General features: G+C 36.5%; 1 protein-coding gene across 2 annotated transcripts in view; it reads right to left on the reverse strand.

Moving 5' to 3' along the window:
- The window catches only part of Sap30 (SIN3-associated polypeptide 30), a 96814-nt gene that overhangs the window by 66504 nt on the left and 10943 nt on the right, over window positions 1–19367 (reverse strand). The gene's annotated exons all lie outside the window — the stretch shown is intronic.

Here is a 19367-nt window from a genome sequence, read left to right on the forward strand (position 1 = left end):
CTTCCATCATATAAAACATTTCTTCTGTATTAACCTAGTAACAACTCCATATCAACTTATGTCTCAATCATATCCCTCTCCTCTTCAAAGCTTTGCAAACTGCAATCTCCTAATCTGTCATCATACCCAGATTCCAAAGACTAGATATCACCTTGGTCAATCTTCTGAGGACAATTTCTAATATGTTTTCATCCACCCAATGAAAACTACATAATATAATCTGTGCACAATAATCCACGAGGCCTGATCAAGGCCTTATATAATCGAACCATAACCTCTTTATTTCTGCATATCAGGGTCCTCTGTATCATTGCCATCTAATGACTTCATAACTTGTATAATGTGATTCCTAAATCTCAGATCAACTACTCTCAGTTCTCTACCTCCTTCAAAATTTCTCCATTATGTATATACTCTGCATCCAATTACCTGCCTACCAAATTTCAGAGCCTTACACTATGCAACAATAACCTCACAGTTCCACTCAACTGCGAGGTTATTGTTATTTTTAGCTGAGCAGGCAGAAGTTCCACTTCTGCCTACTCAACATAATTCTATTCAAGTCCTCCTGTAAGGCCAATCTGCTTGACCCTTCACTGTTCTTCCTAATTTTGCATCATTTGCAACCAGCTGCATATCTCCAGTTAAATCTGTTCCAATATCAATTAATATTTAGTTTAATCCTTTATCCAAGTGTAAAAAGTTTGCGCCCGCCTGAAGTATCTTCAGGACAGGGGAAACTCGTGAAAAGGTGGACTGATTTCACATCACTTGCCTTAGTATCCCATAATGCAAAGCACATCTCCTTGCGGACATGTATAATGCTATGCATTATGGGAAGGGTCACTACCCAGATCAGTTTCGACCTTTATTGAGGTCTCTTCAGTGGGAGCCAGACCTAGCGGTAATATCAAGGCTGAAGCAATGCAAAAGTCATATTTCCACCTTAAAGGATTAGAGAAAGATGTTGGAAGTTTTTTCACTTGGTTAGACTATAAATTATATATTTAGTTTAATCCTTTATCCAAGTGTAAGCAAACAAAGTTTGCGCCTGAAATATCTTCAGGACTGGGACAACTTGTGGCAAAGGTGGACTGACTTCACATCACTTGCCTTAGTATCCCATAATGCAAAGCACTAAGGCAAGTGATGTGAAGTCAGTCCACCCTTTGGCATGAGTTGCCCCAGTCCTGAAGATATTTTAGGTGCAAACTTTGTTTGCTTACACTTGGATAAAGGATTAAACTAAATATATAATTTATAGTCTAACCAAGCGAAAAAACTTCCAACATCTTTCTCTAATCCCGAGTAATTTAATAATAAGGTGTGACACCTTTCCTTTTGGCAAATGGTATATAGAAATATGACTTCTGCATTGCTTCAACCTTGGTATCACCACTGGAGGCTGGCTCCCACTGAAGAGATCTCAATAAAAGTTTAAACCGGTCTGGGTAGTGACCTTCGCATAATGCATAGGATTATACATGTCTGCAAAGGAGATATGCTTTGCATTATGGGAAACTAAGGCAAGTGATGTGAAGTCAGTCCGCCTTTGCCACAAGTTGCCCCAGTCCTGAAGTTACTTCAGATGCAAACTTTGTTTGCTTTCACTTGAATAAAGGATTAAACTAAATATATAATTTATAGTCTAACCAAGTGAAAAAACTTCAAACTTCTTGTTCCAATATCATTAATATATACAAGTCAAACAACAATGACCCCAAAACAGACTGCTAGTAACTTGTCTCTTTTGAGATGCCATACCTCACACACACACACACACACACACACACACACACACACACACACACACACACACACACACACACACACACACACACACAAACTTAAACTTATATGAAAGCTAATCATGTATTCAAGTCACTAATCTGATATCTAATCCCATCCATTCCAATTTAGTTACAAACTTGTAGTATAGCAATATGTCAAAGCTTCTGCATACTCTTTGCATCCAAATTACCTCATCCAGTGAATCTGTTAACTTGTTGCAGCATATCATAAGCAGAAGGCTAAAACATGAATTCCCTTTAACAAACCTATGCTGATCCATGACAAAGATAACACCATTATCAATTCACTTCTGTATCCTTTCATCACCCTCTGAAACACCTTAAGCACAACTCCAGATACACAGGCTGGCCTTTAATTTGTAGCCATCTTTGTGAAGTGGAACAATTTTACTGTCTTTCTGCGCCTTTGGGACTTGTGCTGTTGCAATACTAAATATTATTTAATACTAAACAATATTAAACAGGTACACCAAGACTGTCATTAACTTCAAACGCACACACACACACACAGTTATTACAGAAAAGAGCAATGACACTAACTAATGACCCATTTCTCATCAATTCACTTTTTTCACAAGTGCATTTTCTACAGATATTTCCACAGCAGTCACTAATTAAAACTGGCCATGGTAGTTCATCATTCTATTCCATATCGAATTAAGATACAAGGACTTTATACATACAAGAACTACTCAACTCCACTTTAAAGTTTAACAAGTCCAAAACTCACAATTTTTTTTCTTTTTTGTTTTTTATTTTCTTTACTGCTATCTAGGAATAATGTTCATTCTCATAACGTAGTCACCCCTTATCTGCAGGTTCACTATCCACGGTCAACCCTGGTCCAAACATATTAAATGAAAAATTCCAGAAATAAACAATTTATTAATTACATCAGCAAAGTTGATATTAGATCCAACATTATTTCAAAGCCGAATTTTGTAGAAACTATAAAAGTTTCGTAAGTTGACCTGAGCGCTTACGAGAATACAATCATCGGTATCTCCGAGTTACACTACATATAGGAAAACCTCGCTTAACACAATTAATGCACACTAAACAAAATGGTATTAAGTGAATACAATAAACAATAAGAATAATTATAATTCATCTATCAGTTAGCGTAAATTTGGAAAAAAATTACAGTATAAGCTATATTAGAGAATAAAATCATCAAAGTTAATAAAAATAAATTGCTTAAATTTTTATTTAATGTCTAAACATTTGATTGAGCTACTTTCTTTTACAAAAAATTAAGTAAAGATGTTTGAATCATGCTCGATTATTTCATCTTGTCATGCAATTTGTGATAGCTGGCGATTGCTTTATCAAGATTCTGGTGGACTTCGAAGCTTCATTCCATATCAGGATCAGCGTCAAACAAAATTTCCTTAACATACCAATGTGATTGAAAACTAGCTCTAGTTCTTTTGCAGTTAGCTTCTTAGTCGCACTGTTCTCTCTTCTTGTTCGCACTCCTTATCTTCTTCTTCTTCATATGCATGCTATTCTTCCATTTAAAGGAGATCATTCTCGCTTAACTGTTCTGAATGGAAATCGAGCAAGCTTCTCACATCTTCGTTATCGAGTTCATTAAATCCAAGTTGTTCTTTTCTAATTATGCTGATTTCTTCAATAATGTTAGATATTGGATTTTGCGCACAATAAACCAACATAGGCTTGAGTTTAAAGTCGCCTTCTGCACTGCCTCCTAATAAAAGTGTAAGACGATCTTTAGATACTTTGTATCCTGGTTGAGATGCTTTAGCATTAGCTAGGAAAGTTTTTGTTGCCATATTCCTCCAAAAGAGACTAGTTTTACTGATGTTGAATATTTGCCGATCATCATAATCATCCTCCTGAATTATCCTTTGCAATTCTTCAGGAAACTTGACCGTAGAATCTTCATCAGCACTAGCAGATTCCGCAGTTATTCTTATGTTATGCAGTCCAGCTAGATTTTTAAAACGGTCAAACCATCCTAAACTCGCAGTAAAGCTTTCACATTCTCCTTGAAATTTGGTCTCTTTCAATGAGGTAAAAATATTGAGAGCTTTTGCCTGAATATTCCCTGTACTTCTTGGGTGTTATTTTTTGGTTATAATCTTCAATCCAGAGCTCCATCTCGATCATTAAACAGCTTCTGTTTCGGGTGATCTGCATGCTTAAAGAAGCAGTAGCAACTTTTTTGTTCTTTGTATTCTTTACTTTTATTTAATATAGTCCAAAATACAGCGAGTCTACAGTTTGGACTATATTAAATAAGAGCAAAGAATACTCGAGTATTCTCTGCTCTTATTTAATATTCTTTGAGAATACAGCGAGTCTACCTCTTTATCAGAGGTAGACTCGCTGTATCCCAGGTCTCGCACAATCATTGTATTACTAGTGCCACTTTCACATCTCGTAATGACTTCCAGCTTTTCCTCTCGCTGCAGATTGGTGGCAAAAAATGCGCTTAACGTAAAAAAAAATCACGTTAACTGATTAATCACTCGCTTAAAGCAGGAAATAGTATCATTTCACTCAAATGCATTAAATGATTATCGTGCATATCAAATTTGCTTTAAGTGAGGTTTTCCTGCACTTGACTAAAGCAACTAAGGTAACTCAGGGATGCCAAGGATTGTATTCTTGTAAGCTCCCTGGTCAACTTACGAAACTTTCATAGTTTCTACAAACATTCAGCTTTGAAATAATGTTGGGTTGAATATTCACTTTGCCCATGTAGTTTTACATCGCTGAAATGAAGCTGTATGACTTTTTCTTTTAATAATAGACAATTTGGCTGGCTGATCCCAGAAGTAGTCCAATACCAGGGCAACTCATTGCAAAGGTAGAGAAAGCTACACACACTGCAGCCTTTTGGAAATCAGGAAATGTGTGCCGTTCTGAGTATTTCTTGGTTATCAGATAATCTGGCACAGTATCACAATGCTTGTGTTCAAGTAACCCTTATTTTACTTAATAATGGGCCCAAAAGTGCAAGAGCAGTGATGTTGGCAATTTGGATATGACAGAAGCCATAAAGTGCTTCCTTTTAAGTGAAAAAGGTGGAAGTTATCAACTTTATAAAATAATAAAAAAATCATAAAAAAAGGACATGTGCTGAGGTTGCTAAGATTCCATTCACATTCAGATAACTTTATTACAGTATGTTGTTATAACTGTTCTATTTTATTATCACTTATTGTTGTTAATCTCTTACTGTACTAATTTATAAATTAAACTTTATCATAGGTGTGTATGTACAGGAAAAAAACAGTGCATGTACCGAACTATGTATATATATATATAGGGTTCTGTACTATCCGTAGTTTCAGGTATCTGCAGGGTGTCTTGGAACGTATTCCCCTGCAGATAAGAGGGGACTACTGTATATTTCTTGGAGAACAATCTGCAGGAGTTTTGAATTTTAATAGTTACTTCTCAATTCTGCTCATCCACAGTAGCAGCAGAAGGCAATATCATAAAACTAAAATATTACATAAAAGTTAACAACTGGACTAATATATATATATATATATATATATATATAGGGAGTCTGGCATAAATGTAGTCTACTCTAGTCTTTCCATATACTTTCATCTTCATACCCAACTGTGTTATGCTACTAGAGAGGTCAAATTCTGTATTAATCAAATGCTAATCCACTAAACTTTTACCACCAAAAGCCTTTACCTCTTTTGTGTGCAGGAAATATTATCATCATGAAACTCCTTTTATGTATCCTCAAGGGATGTACAGGATACTAATAATAGTAATGTACATTTTCATGTTGAGCTAAATTTCTACCAACGATTTTCCTCCAAATAAGTCCTATCTGTCAGAACTACAATGCTGTCAGATTATATATCAGTCTTGTCAGGCACTTTAACTGCATCAACACATTTAGTTCTTGATCTTCATCTGGGTTTTGTTCCTGACATATTAGAATCAAACACCTGTTACAATCTGCTTAACTGACCATACCATTCTGCTAAAGTGAACATGACTCTGCTCAAACTTCCTGGAATGCTAACAATATCAAGTTCCTTCCTAATACAGTAATCTACCATTAATCCGACCTTCAAAACAATGACCCTTCTATTAACTGACCTTGCATCTCACCTGACTTTTGATACAGTAGTATGCAATTGTACTTCAATTATTACAAAGCAAACTGCTTTCCCAATGTGGCCACATAAAAAGTAGATGACTTATCTTCAATTTTCAATATGATTCTGAAATTAATGCCATCTGTTCCCTAATTTTTTCTCAGGACTATTTGCAGTTATCAGTCTTTGGTCAACTTTTATTTCTAACCCAGGTCTCAGATCTAATGTTAAAATTAATTTAACTATCTTGTATGCAGCTACTTGATGTTTTGACTAATTTCTCTCTTCTTGATACAAATTTATTCAGTTCACTCCTACCTTACAGCTTTGCTTATTCTGATGCATTTTCCATATTTAATTTATCACTTTAACTCAAAATTGTGCCTAAAAAGCTGAAATGTTTTATTTGTTCTATAGGTTCTCCATTCAAGATGAACTGATTCCAATGCCCCTGCCTATTTTTCATAGTCATTGCCTTTGATTGCTGATTTTCATACCAAATTTATTACAGCAGTTAGTTGTTAGGGAATCCTGCAGACTTAATGGGATTTATTTAGGAGTATAACAACATCAACATGAAGTAGAGCTGGAATTAGCATCTCCAATTTTGATTTAATGCCACTTTCCTTCATAATGTGACTCATATTGATGAATAATAGCAGGGATAGTGTGTACCTTTGTTTCGCACCTAATTTTATGTCAAACCATCTTTCCATACTCCCTTCAATTCTAACTGCTGATTTAGAATTCAGATACAGACTATGTATTTGTGAAGCATTTAAGTCTGGCACAAATTTCGCATAAAGAGTTCGATGACCAATTACTTTACTCAGCTTAAACCTCTACTAGTTTTGAATAACTTATAGTATATTGAAAGATTATTTTTCACTTGGTTAGACTATAATAAATCTAGTTTAATCCTTTATCCAGGTGTGAACAAACAAAGCTTGTGCCTGAAAATATCTTCAGGACTGGGGTAAGGTAGTAAAAGAATTAAACTAAATTTATTATAACTTATAGTATACTTCAATCAAGCATAAGAATAATAAAAAAAAAAAAATAGCTCAGTTAAACAATATGTAAATTAATGGAAACAGTAACACAGAATATTTGAAAGAAGGCTAACTAACAGCAATGTGCACATATGTAACTCATGTTGTATTATGATGGCTAGCAAATTATTAACACAGACTTCCATGGAGTCAGAGACTCATGGAGGAAAGCCACATACTACACACACACCAACTCATAATTATTCTTGAATTCATTTCCACTGCTTGCACTCACAACATCCAATGGCAATCCATTCCAATCACGCACCATCCCCCTCTGAGAGAAAAATCTAGCCCTCACCCCCCTTCTTAGCAGCCTTCATTCTCAGCTTCCAAGGATGCCCTCGTGTCCTTTCCCCACCCTCCATAAATTGAAATCCTGTATGACCCTTTCAGAAGTCTGCACGTCTCAATCATATCACCCTCCCCTCTTTCTCCTAGTGTCTGCAGTCTACAAATTCTCAATCTATCTTCATAATCAGTATTCCACAATCCAGATATCATTTTGTACTCTCTCCAATATATCAGAATCACAACGGAAACCAGGAGACCAGACCTGTGCACAACAGTCTAAGTGAGGCCTTGTAAAGAGACAAAATAACATCCTTATCTTTACATGTGAACGTTTGTTTCAGCATTTCAATAATCTTTTGAGTTGTATTTGCAACCTATGCAACATAACCCCTGAACTCCAACTTCCTATCTATTAACACTCCAAGATCCCTAGCCTCATTAGTTTCTTCTAACCTAATCCCACCAATATAATACAACATTGAATATCTAATCACGCCGAAGTGAATGACTTTACATTTACTGACACCCATTTTCCCATGCCCATAATTCCAGCCTATTCAAATCATTCTGGAAGTACTGCATATCAGCAGCATTCCTGATTACCCTACCTATCTTTGCATCAACAGCAAACAGCTACATATCAATTGTCAAAATCATCAAATTCTTCTGATAACATTAATGTACAAATTGAAAAACAGCTGTAATAAATTTGGTATAAAAATCACTGAAAATATCAACTTCATCCTGAATGGAGAACCTATAGAACATTGAGCCTATTTAGGCACAGTTTTTAGTGAAGATGACAAATTAAATAAGGAAACAGGCAATAGAATTACCAAAGCTGGTATAGTAGGTAGTCAAAAACTGGTGAGATCTTTCTGAGCAATAAATACAAAATGATATATTCAGGTAATGACAATCAAGGAAAAGAAGAGGGTAGCCATAGTATTCAACACTAAATACAAGGCTAATCTTGAATGGCAGGCAGTCTCAAGTAGAGTGATGTGGACAAATATCAGAATGGGGAGCTGGACAATGAGACTTATTTGTGCCTTTGGTGCCACAGAAGGCTCTACTAAAGTAGAAGCGGAGGAATTTTTTTGAGGCTCTAGAGAAAGCTACTGACACAATGAAAAAGGAAAAGTTGGTCGTTGTTGGGGATCTAAATCTAGTCTTTCCTACTCTTTAAATCTAAATCTAAAGAGTAGGAAAGTCACATAGAAAGTGTCTGTGTGATTTTGGTGTGAATCCTATTTTATTTAATTTAGTATTTTAACGATACATTTCATAGAATAGCACATAGCACCAATGCGACTAAAGATAATGGCATCCAAAAATACGCCTTTGTTCAAAAACTGTAACGTGAGGGAGTTCGTCCAATGTGATGTGTGTGGGATGTATGCATTCCCGAATGAGGCTGGAGTTTGGATGGAAAGTGATAGTCGTGGGAGAATGTGCAGAAAGTGTAAGCAAAGTGAGGAACTGAAGTACGTGTCAGGTCGTGAGATAGTTATGGTTGAAGAAAGCCAGAATGTGAGTGAAAATAGTGGCTTCATAGGGAATTGCGATGTTGTACAAGATGGCAATGAGAGTGGTGATCAATGAAAATGGTTTAAATGATGAAAAAAATGAGGAATTATTTGTAGGGAGTGAGATCGCTAGGTTGCGTGCAGTGATACAAAACGTGCAGCGGCAATTAGAGCACCTGCAAAACTCTTTCCAGAGTGCCTCAGCTAACAGAAATAAACAAATGTTTGAAAGGAAAAATAAGCGTAAGAGTGAGAGCGTTTCTGAAATGAAGGAAAGAGTGTTGTATGGTGACTCGTTATTAAGAGGAGTGATAGATGGGAGTTTAACTAAATCATACTTACCAGGTGCGAAGTTTAAGGATGTAAGCAAGAGTATTAGAGCGCAAAAATAGAGGGTGAAAGAAGTGATAGTTGTGGTGGGCACGAATGAATTGAAAGGAGATAAATTTTTTATGAGAGAGGACTTGAAAGTATTGCTAAAAGTAGTGAAAGAAAAGAGTGACAGTTAGGATGGTGAGTCTGTTGCTGCGGCATGACAGAGAGGAGTTTAGGAGGAGGGCCAAAATCGCAAATGACTTTATGCACAGGTTATGCAGACAGTGTGGTATTCGTGGATGTGTGGAATGAGTTTGATGGGCGAAAGGATTTATACAAGATGGATGGCCTGCATTTGAATGGATTTGGTGTACGAAGACTGGAAAAAGTGTTGCTGAATGAAGTGAAAATCGATGTGCAGAACCAGGGAAACTAGAACTACCAAGGAGGGGGGGGGGGAGTGGATATGCAGACATCAGTGAGATAGTTGAGTGTAAGAATGTATATAATGTACCCGAGCCAGTACTAAGGACAAGAAATTGGAATGGGAGAGTTAGAATAGTGCATCAAGATAGGGGGTGGGACAAAGGGACCACTGCATTTCTTGTATACTAATGCCAGGAGTATTAGGAACAAGAAGGAAAAATTTTTGGCCTTGATTGGCTCTTCCTGGCCACAGGTTATTGGCATTAGTGAAACATGGCTGACAAAAGATGATATAGTTAGTGGGATAGAATGTGTAGGTTATAGTGTGCTTAGGAGGGATAGAGAGAATAAAATGGGAGGGGAGGAGTGTTATTGACGATAGCCGATGAACTGCAGCCAAGGAGAATTGAAATTGAATTGCAGGATAGTGAAAAGAGCTCATTTGAAGGTATTTAGTGGGAGATTGAGACTGGCAGAACAAAATATACAGTTGCTATAGACCAGGTGATGGAATAGATGGTGGGATAGTATACATAAACAAATTGATGAAATGAGTGGAAGGAGGGTAATTATAATGGGGGTTTTCAACTATGGTAACATTGATTGGAAGGAGGAGAGGACACATGTGAGGAAGGAAATGGATTTTATTCAATTATTAAGGGATAACTATCTGAGACAGCATGTAATTGAAAATACTAGGGGGTGTGAGAGTACTTGACCTGGTAATAGCATCTGAGAATTTGACTGTAATGAATATGACCATGTTGCCACCTATTGGTGAGAGTGATCATAAGGTCTTGATTTGGGAGGTGGATAAAGGTGTGGAATTTTCGATTAAGATAGGGTATATGTGGAATTACCGTGCTGGCAAGTATGACAAGCTTAGGAGATTGCTTGGATCAGTGCCATGGCATGTACAACTGCAAGGGCTGGATGTCGATAGAACATGGGAAGTGGTCAAGGAGCATTTACAGTAGGGTCCGAATAGTAAAACAAGTATGGGTTAAATGGATGAATAACACCATTAAGCTTGAGCTGCAAAAAAAGAAACAACAGTGGAGGGAATATAAAGAAAGAGGTGACCTGCAGGCACACGAAAGGTCTAAAGTGCAAGGCAGAAGGGTAACGAGTGTGGTAAAAAAGGCAAAAGAGGATTATGAAAGGAAACTAGCTATGCAAGCTAAAGAGAATCCCAAACAGTTCTTTCAATATGCTGCAAGCAAAAAAAAAAAAAAAAACTGTACATGGCAAAATGATTTTAAGGAATGATGATGGTAAGGAGGTCACTGAATCAGTCAATATAGTGGAATTACTGAGCGAGCACTTTGCAAGAGTATATCATCCAGGTGGAGATATTGAAAAAATGAAAGAACCATTAGTTTATACAGGAATTGTGATGAATGAAGTGGAGGTGAATAGTCTATTACAGAACCTTAATGTGAATAGATCTGTGGGATTGGATGGTATACCGGCACGGGTCTTACGTGAAGCGGCTAAAGAATTATCAGTGCCCTTGACCATGTTGTTTAATCTGAGTCTCAAGTCTGGTTTAGTCCCGAAGGTATTGAAAGAGGGGAAAATAGTTCCACTGCATAAAGGAGGATCCAGGACTACTGTTGCAAATTACCGACCGATTAGCATATCAGGAGTCGTTGTCAAGGTCTTGGAGAAAGTAATCAAGGGAATAATACAGGAATGGATTGATGAAAATTAGATACTGTATGGGGACGGCATGGCTTTGTGAAGGGTAGATCATGCCTCAGTAACTTGCTCAAGTTTTATAACACAGTGACGGCTGAACTGGATAATGGTAATGGGTTTACAGTGATACTGATAAGGACATGATGACTGCTGGACCTGGCTAAGACATTTGGCAAGATACCACATGGAATTCTAATATGTAAACTTAAATATATAGGAATGGATATAGGGTTGGTGAGATGGATAGGTGGGTGGTTGATGAAGAGATATCAGAGAGTAGTTTATTCAGGAGTAGATTCCAAAAGACGGCCTGTGACTAGTGGTGTGCTGCAGGGTTCTGTTCTTGGACCACTGTTGTTTAATTTGTTCATCAACGATATAGGGAAGGATCTAAGAGGAACAGTTCATTTGTTCGCTGATGATGCAAAGTTGGGTAGGGCAATAGTGAATGCAGAAGATGTCAAAATCTTGCAGGACAACTTGGATAGATTGGAGTTCTAGGCTAAGGAGAATGGATGTCAATTTAATGTGACAAAATGTAAGGTTATGCATTTTGGGGGTGAAAAGATTAGCAGCAGTATACCACATTGGTGGAACTGTACTCCAGGGACTTGGGAGTGTTGGTGGACAGGATGTGAAGTTTAGGGGGCACATTGCAAAAGTGGCTAAATCAGATTATCGACTAACTTGGCCGTTGAAAAAATACTTTGACAAGCAGAGACAAGCAAGTTATTGTACCTCTGTACTGAGCCTTGATAAGACCTCATCTCGACTACTGTGCCCAGATTTGGTCACCTAGGTTTCTTCTTGATGGGGAGGAGGTGGAGAGGATCCAGAGGCGAGTGACCAAGATGATAGCAGGTCTACGGAATGAACCTTATGAGAGCAGGTTGAAGATTTGTGGGTTGCAGAAATTAGTTGATAGGCAGAAAAGGGGAGATATGATTGAGACATACAAATTGCTTAAGGGTTTCTATAGGATTAATTCAGAGGATATTTTTGAGATCAGGACTGGTGGTGGCGAAGTAGGGGACACCTATGGAAGCTGGGCAAGAGTGTGGTTAGCAGGGGTGTTAGAGCTGGGTTCTTTACTTTTAGAGTGGTAAATGAGTGGAATAAGCTGCCAGAGTCTGTTGTGGGTGCTATGATGGTGAGTGTGTTCAAGGCAAGGTAGATACTGTGAGAATGTCGTATAGTTGTGTGGACATGATGTTTAGGGCCTCCCTCAATGAGTTCAAGGACTCCCTGGAGTCGCACGTAATAATAATGATGATAATAATAATAAAGAGTAGGAAATGATTGTCAGACATACAAAAATATTTGGGGGAAATCAGGAGAAAAGAGAAAAGCTAATAATAATAGCAAATACCTGTTGGATTTCTGCTCAGGACATGGACTGGTTATTACTAACACCATGTTCCAACATAAAAATGTGCACAAATTCACATGGAGAGAAGAGGCAAGGAATAAGAAAATTCTCATTGACTATGTTATTGTTGATAGTGAAGTTTCTTCCCTGGTGCAGGATACCAGTGTGTACAGAGGATTTGAAATTGGAAGTGATCCCTATTTAGTCTTGAGCAGGATAAAATTGAATTTCATATTGAAAAGAATAACATGTAAGAAAGTTTTAAAGTGAATAAAAGTTGAGCAGCTCTCAGATGTGACTCTGCAGACTAAAATACACAAACATGAATGAAAAAAAAATGAAACAGTTTGAGAACAGGAACCAAACCTTGGAGATTCAGTGGCAAGCCTTGAAGAAAGATTCAGCTAGAGAGGCATGTGGTGAAGTTGTCTGCAAGGATAGAAAAATTAGAACTCCATGGTGGATACAGGAAGTTGAAGAGGCAGTGAAGGAAAAGAAGAAAGGTTTGGTTCCTGTTCTCATGCTCTTTCATTTTATTTTACACAAGCTAAACACTGTGTAAAACTAGCTAAACAAAAGTCATTGGAAGACTTTGGCAGGAACATACAAAATAAATATCAAGATGGTAGCAAAATATTCTGGAGGTTGAAGAAGGTTAGGAATGGAGGAAAGAGTGCTGTAAAAGGAGTTAGATATGATAAAGGTGACATGAAAATGGGAGAAAAAGATATCCTTGAAGTATGGAGTAATTACTTTGAAAAACTGCTAAATGAAACAAGCAGTGATCACAGCACAGTGATAAAAAACACTGGCCAGGCATGCAGTCACGAATACATATCCATACTTGAAGTAAAAAAAAGCCTTTCCACATTTCAAGCCATCAAAGGCTTGAAATGTGGAAAGGCAGCAGGAGTAGATGATATTCGACAAGAAATGCTGAAGTATGGTGGTATAAAAGTCTTACAGTGGCTGCACTGCATAGTTCAGAATGCCTGGACAGAGGGACGAATTCCCGATGATTGCAGCAATGCTCTCATAGTACCCATATATAAAAAGGGAAATAAAACTGAATGTGAGAATTACAGAGGTATTTCCCTACTGAGTGTTACTGGTAAGATATATGCAAGTATACTTGAGAAACGGTTGATAACAATTGTGGAAGAAAAGCTTGGAAGAACAAGCTGGATTCAGGCCAAATAGAAGCTGTCAGGATCAGATCTTCACTTTACGACAAATAGTTGAGAAAGCATGGGAATATATCAAATATCTGTATTTAAGTTTTGTCGATCTGGAAAAGGCATATGACAAGGTGCCAAGAGAGAAGCTAATCAATACGCTACAGTTATATGGTGTCAATGGGGCATCATATCAAGCAATACTTAGTTTTTATTTGAGTTGTAAATCAGCAGTTAGAATTGAAGGAAGTACAGGAAGATGGGTTAATGTTAAATCTGGTGTGAGACAAGGATGTACATTATCCCCTCTGTTATTCATTATCTATATAAATCACATTATGAAGGAAAGTTAGTATTAAACATGATATCAAAATTGGAGATGTTAATGTCAGCTCTTTGCTTTATGCAGACGATGTTATACTTCTAAATAAATCCGCTACAAGTCTGCAAGATTCACTGACTAAATTAAATAACTGTTGTAATAGATATGGTATGAAGGTCGGCAATAAAGAAACAAAGATAATGAAAATATGCAGAATCACTGAAAATGTCAACTGTGTTGTGAATGGAGAACCTGTGGAACAAGTAAAACATTTCAGCTACTTAGGCACGATTTTTAATGAAGATGGTAAATTAAATATAGAAATAGACAACAGAATCAATAAAGCTGGTATAGTAAGAAGTCAACTGAATAAATTTATATGGAATAAGAGAGAAATTAGTCAGAATACTAAATAAGCTATACAAGACAGTGTTCAAACCAGTTTTATCTTATGGATCTGAGAGCTGGGTCAGAAGTAAAACACTTGATCAAAGACTAGAGACCGCAGATATGAGAGTCCTGAGAAAGATTAGAGGCGTGAACAGATGGCATCAATGGCAATATCATATTAAAAATGATTATATTAGGAAAGAACATGACATTGTCAGCATCCAGGAATGCGTTAGCAGAGCTAATCTTAGGTGGTATGGTCACTTAAAACAGAATGGGTGAGGAAAGATTAGCAAAACAAGTGTTCTCTGCCAAGTTAGCAAGAAAACGACCCAGAGGAAGACCAAGATATAGGTGGACTGATACGGTACAAAGTGCCTTAGACGATAGAAATATAAGATCTGGTAATGTTGGAGTCTTGACAAGTAACACACTGATTTGGAGGAAAATTGTAGATAGGAAGTTAGTAATGAGGTAAATTTTTCATGTAGTACTGTCATATCCTATACACTCCCTTGAGGATACATGTAAGAAATTTGATGATGATTCTTTACATATTTCTCATATCTAGTTCTCCTTTACTTTTTTTTTTGCAATCTTTCTTAACTTGTTCCTTAGACTTGAATACTGTTCTCTGCTTTATTTTGTTCCTCTCTTAACTTCTTCCAATCATGTATTTAGGCAAAGTGGTTTTGCCTAATTTTGCCTAAGGCAAAGATGCCAGTGCTTTCTTGGTCTTCCAATTTTTCTTTTTCCATTTATTTTATGTCTGTATATTTCTGCCAGTCTGCTATTGTCCATTCGATTTAGATATTCTAACCATTTTTGTTTTTATTTACTTATATAGTAATTAAATGGTTTAATATTCAGGGTCCCACTTAGTATATCCAATTGTATTTCTAGGAAATTTCATTTCTATTGTTTGAATCAGATTTTCATTCTTTATGGCACATGTTTCACTTCCATGTAATAAAATTGGTTTAGCAAAACGTATATATATAGTCTGATTCTGTGTTTTTGTACCAGGATGGCTTAAATATATCATGCTGCTTACTTCAACAAATTTGATATTTTAATGTCTATATCTCCATATGATAAGTTGCAACCCAGGAATAAAATTATTTACTTGTTCTAATATTTTATTATCTATAATGAAACAGTGTAGAGTCAGGGAAACTAGATCATCAAGTGAAGAATGAGAAAAATGTGTATGAAAGTTAAGTTACGGAATGCAAACATGATAAAGATATGAATGGCTTCAAACATGGTTATGCATCTGGCAAAGGGGTGGAAATATATGCTTTGGGTTCGAACTATTGGGATATGTCTGGGAAGGGAAAAGAAAAAGTTCTACAACAAAGCCAAATGGATTGCATGGTTAATTATAAGAATAGGCTAGGTGGTAATTTGTTATGTCTATATGCAAATGCCAGGAGTATCAGAAACAAAGGGGTTGAGTTCGTTGCTTTACTGAATATGATGTGGCCTAAAATTGTTGGCATTAGTGATCATTATCAGATTTTGGCATTAGCTATCAGAATCAGATATGGTAACTGGGATCGAGTGTAACAGGTATACTATTTTTAGGAAAGACAAAAGAGATAGGCGAGAAGGGGGAATACTACTAATGATATCAGACGACTTAAATCCAGTTAGGGTAGAAATGCAAGAAAGCAATGATGGTAACAATCTCCCATGCAGCAGTGAGTTTGAGGCTATGGTGGGATGAAGAACTTAGCAACTCAGTTGCAGGGACGAAGAAATGTGTTAAACGAGTGATCATTATGGGTGACTTTAATTATACAAACATTGAAGAAAACAAGGTAGAAGAAAAAAAATCTCATAAGAATGAAAAGGAAATTTATTGAATTGTTGCAAGACGACTTTCTCAAGCAACATGTGGAAGAAGGAACTCAAGGTCAAAGAGTGTTAAATTTATTCATAGCGCCAGAAAGGGTCTGTGTTAAGAATATGACTATTTTACTGCCCAGTTGGTGACAATCATGCTGTGCTTTTTTGGGAAGTATCTAATTTTATGGATGTTCCCATTAGAACAGATAACATGCTGAACTACAAAGCTGAACGTTATGATAAACTCAGAATTCTATCTTTGGTTGCATGGCATCAGTTAGTGAATGGGAAAAATGTCAGCAAAGCATGGGAATCTTTGAAAAAAGTACTTAAATGAGGCAGTATCCCCAGTACTCAAAGAATAAATAAGTTGAGAGTGAAATGGATGTGCAACCTTATTAAGCAAGTGATCCACAAGAAGAAAAAATGACGTGGAAAGAATATTGTAAGAATAAGAGTTAGAGGAATTATGAAATATATAAAGTGCAAACTAAAAAAAAGGAACAAGTATGGTACAGAAAGCTAAATCAGATTATGAAATGAAACTGGCTATGCAGGCCAAAGGCAATCCAAAAGTATTTTATTATTATTCTGCAAGCAAAAGAATGAATGAATGTAGAAGAATAACTTTACTTAATGCAGATAGTAATCTAGTATTGGAGCTAATGAGATTGTTGAATTAATGAATGCTCAATTTGCTAAGATATATCAACCAGGTGTATGTAACATGGTGCACAATGTTCTGCTACATTGAATGAAGACTTAGAGGTGCAGAAAAATGAGGTTGAAGAGCTGTTTAATAACCTAGATAAGAATTTGTCAATAGGGACAGATGAAATATCAGCACGTTTTCTAAAGGAAATGTTCAACCGAATTGGCAAGGGCTTTCACATGGCTGTATAACTTGAATCTCAGCTCAGGAATGGAAGGAATGTATGAATGTTCCATTGTATAAGGGTGGTGCAAAAACTGATGTGGTAATGAAGATTTTAGAGAAGCTGGTAAGAACTCACATACAGAAATGGGTAGACAAAGCTATACTCTACAAGGAGCAGCATGGGTTTACTAAAGGAAGATCATGTCTTAGCAATTTGCTCATATTTTATAACAATGTTATGGCTGAGTTGGAAAAAGGGAATGGATACACTATGATAATGTTGGATTTTGCTAAGGGATTTAATAGGATACCACACAAAAGGCTGTCGCATAAGACTGCCTTTTGTGTGGTAGTCGCTGGAGAATATGGGATTGGAATATAAACTCTTGACTTGGATCAGTGGACAGTTGATAGATACAAAAAAGTGGTATAATGGTGGGTGTGAATCTGCCAGATTTAAGGTGACTAATGGTGTACCTCAGGATTCAGTCATTGGGCTACTGTTGTTCAATCTATATATTGACATTTGGAAAGGTCTAACAGGAGATGTGCAAATGTTTGCCGATGATGCAAAGAGAGGCAGGGCAATCAGGGATGCTACTGATATCAAACACAAAATAATTTGAACAGACCGGAAATTTGTGCAAACAAAAATGGCTATCAGTTTAATGTTAATAAGTAAAGTCGTTCACTTTCTCATGATGAAATTTCCAGCACCAGTTCATATTAGTGGGTTATGCTACAAGAAACTAATGAGGCTGCAATCTTTGCATAATGGTGGATGTGAGGATAATTGCAATACTGAAGTGAACTTTGACATCTAAGGATAAAGAAGTCATTTTGCTTCTTCATAAGGGCTTAATAAGACAACACTTGGATTATTGTGTGCAGATTTGGTCTCCAAGGTTCCAAGGGGATAAAGAAGAGATAAATATTATATCCGGATTATGGGATTTAGATAATGAGGATAGATTGCAAGTATGTGAATTATAGACTCTAGTCAACAGGAGAAAGAGGGGGTGATATGATAGAGGTGTATAAACTTCTGAATCAACATTATAGGATATTGTCTGATGAAATTTTTTGTTAAATGGAAGGTGGAGAGAAAAAACAGGGGCATCCATTGTTTACCAACAAGAAAGGAGTGAGAGCTAGGTTTTCCCCTTATAAGCACAGGGAGTGAGTGGAATAGTTTGCCTTTAGGAGCAGTGAGGCACATAGTGTGAATGAATTTAAGGGAAAGATGGTTTGGGTAATGTATAGAGACTTCCAGAGAGTCCAACTCCCTGGAAGTCTCAGGTAATAATAATAAATTATTATTTTAACTTCTTACTAGGTTTTCTCCTTTGAAAGCCAATATTTTGACCTTTATTTTTGATATTCTCATATTAAAACTGTTTTGAAATTTCATTTAATGATTTTACTGATCTCTGTAGATCAGCTGATGTAGCTAATACAACTGATCATCTGCAAATATTTCTTGAATAGACTATAAGAGCTGATTTGATATATTTAGATAACTTAATATTTTAAATAACTTTTGTCTATGTATTTTATCAAAGGCTTTTTCATAATCAATTAAGGTCACGTGCATTTCTTTTTGAAATTCTCTTGTTTTTCAATTAATATATCATCATCATCAAATTACTGATATATATACCCTGAAGGGGGTGTACAGGATATGATAGTACTAAATGAAAAAATACATCATTACTAACTTCCTATCTACAATTTTCCTCCAAATCAGTCTGTTATGTGTTAAGCCTCCACCTATCTTCTAAGGCACTTTTTACTGTATCAATCCACCTATATCTTGGTCTTCCTCTGGGGTCTCTTTCCTGCCAACCTGGCAGAGAAAACTGTTTTGCCAATCTTTCCTCTTCTATTCTGTTTAAGGGACCATACCACCTGAGATTAGCTCTGCTAATGCATTCCTGGATGCTGAATGTCAAGTTCTTTCCTAATATCCTCGTTTTTAATATGATATTGCCACTGATGCCATCTGTTCATGCCCCTAAGCTTTCTCAGGACTCTAATATCTGTTTTACTACAAGTGTTTTACTACTAACCCAGCTCTCAGAACCATAAGTTAAAATTGGCTTGAATACTGTCTTGTATACAGCCATATAAATTTACTCAGTTGACTTCCTACCATACC

This window comes from Typopeltis vanoorti, chromosome 2 (genome assembly GCF_054136105.1).
Source record: "Typopeltis vanoorti isolate ZY-2024b chromosome 2, IOZ_Tvanoo_1.0, whole genome shotgun sequence".
Lineage (NCBI taxonomy): Eukaryota > Metazoa > Arthropoda > Arachnida > Uropygi > Thelyphonidae > Typopeltis > Typopeltis vanoorti.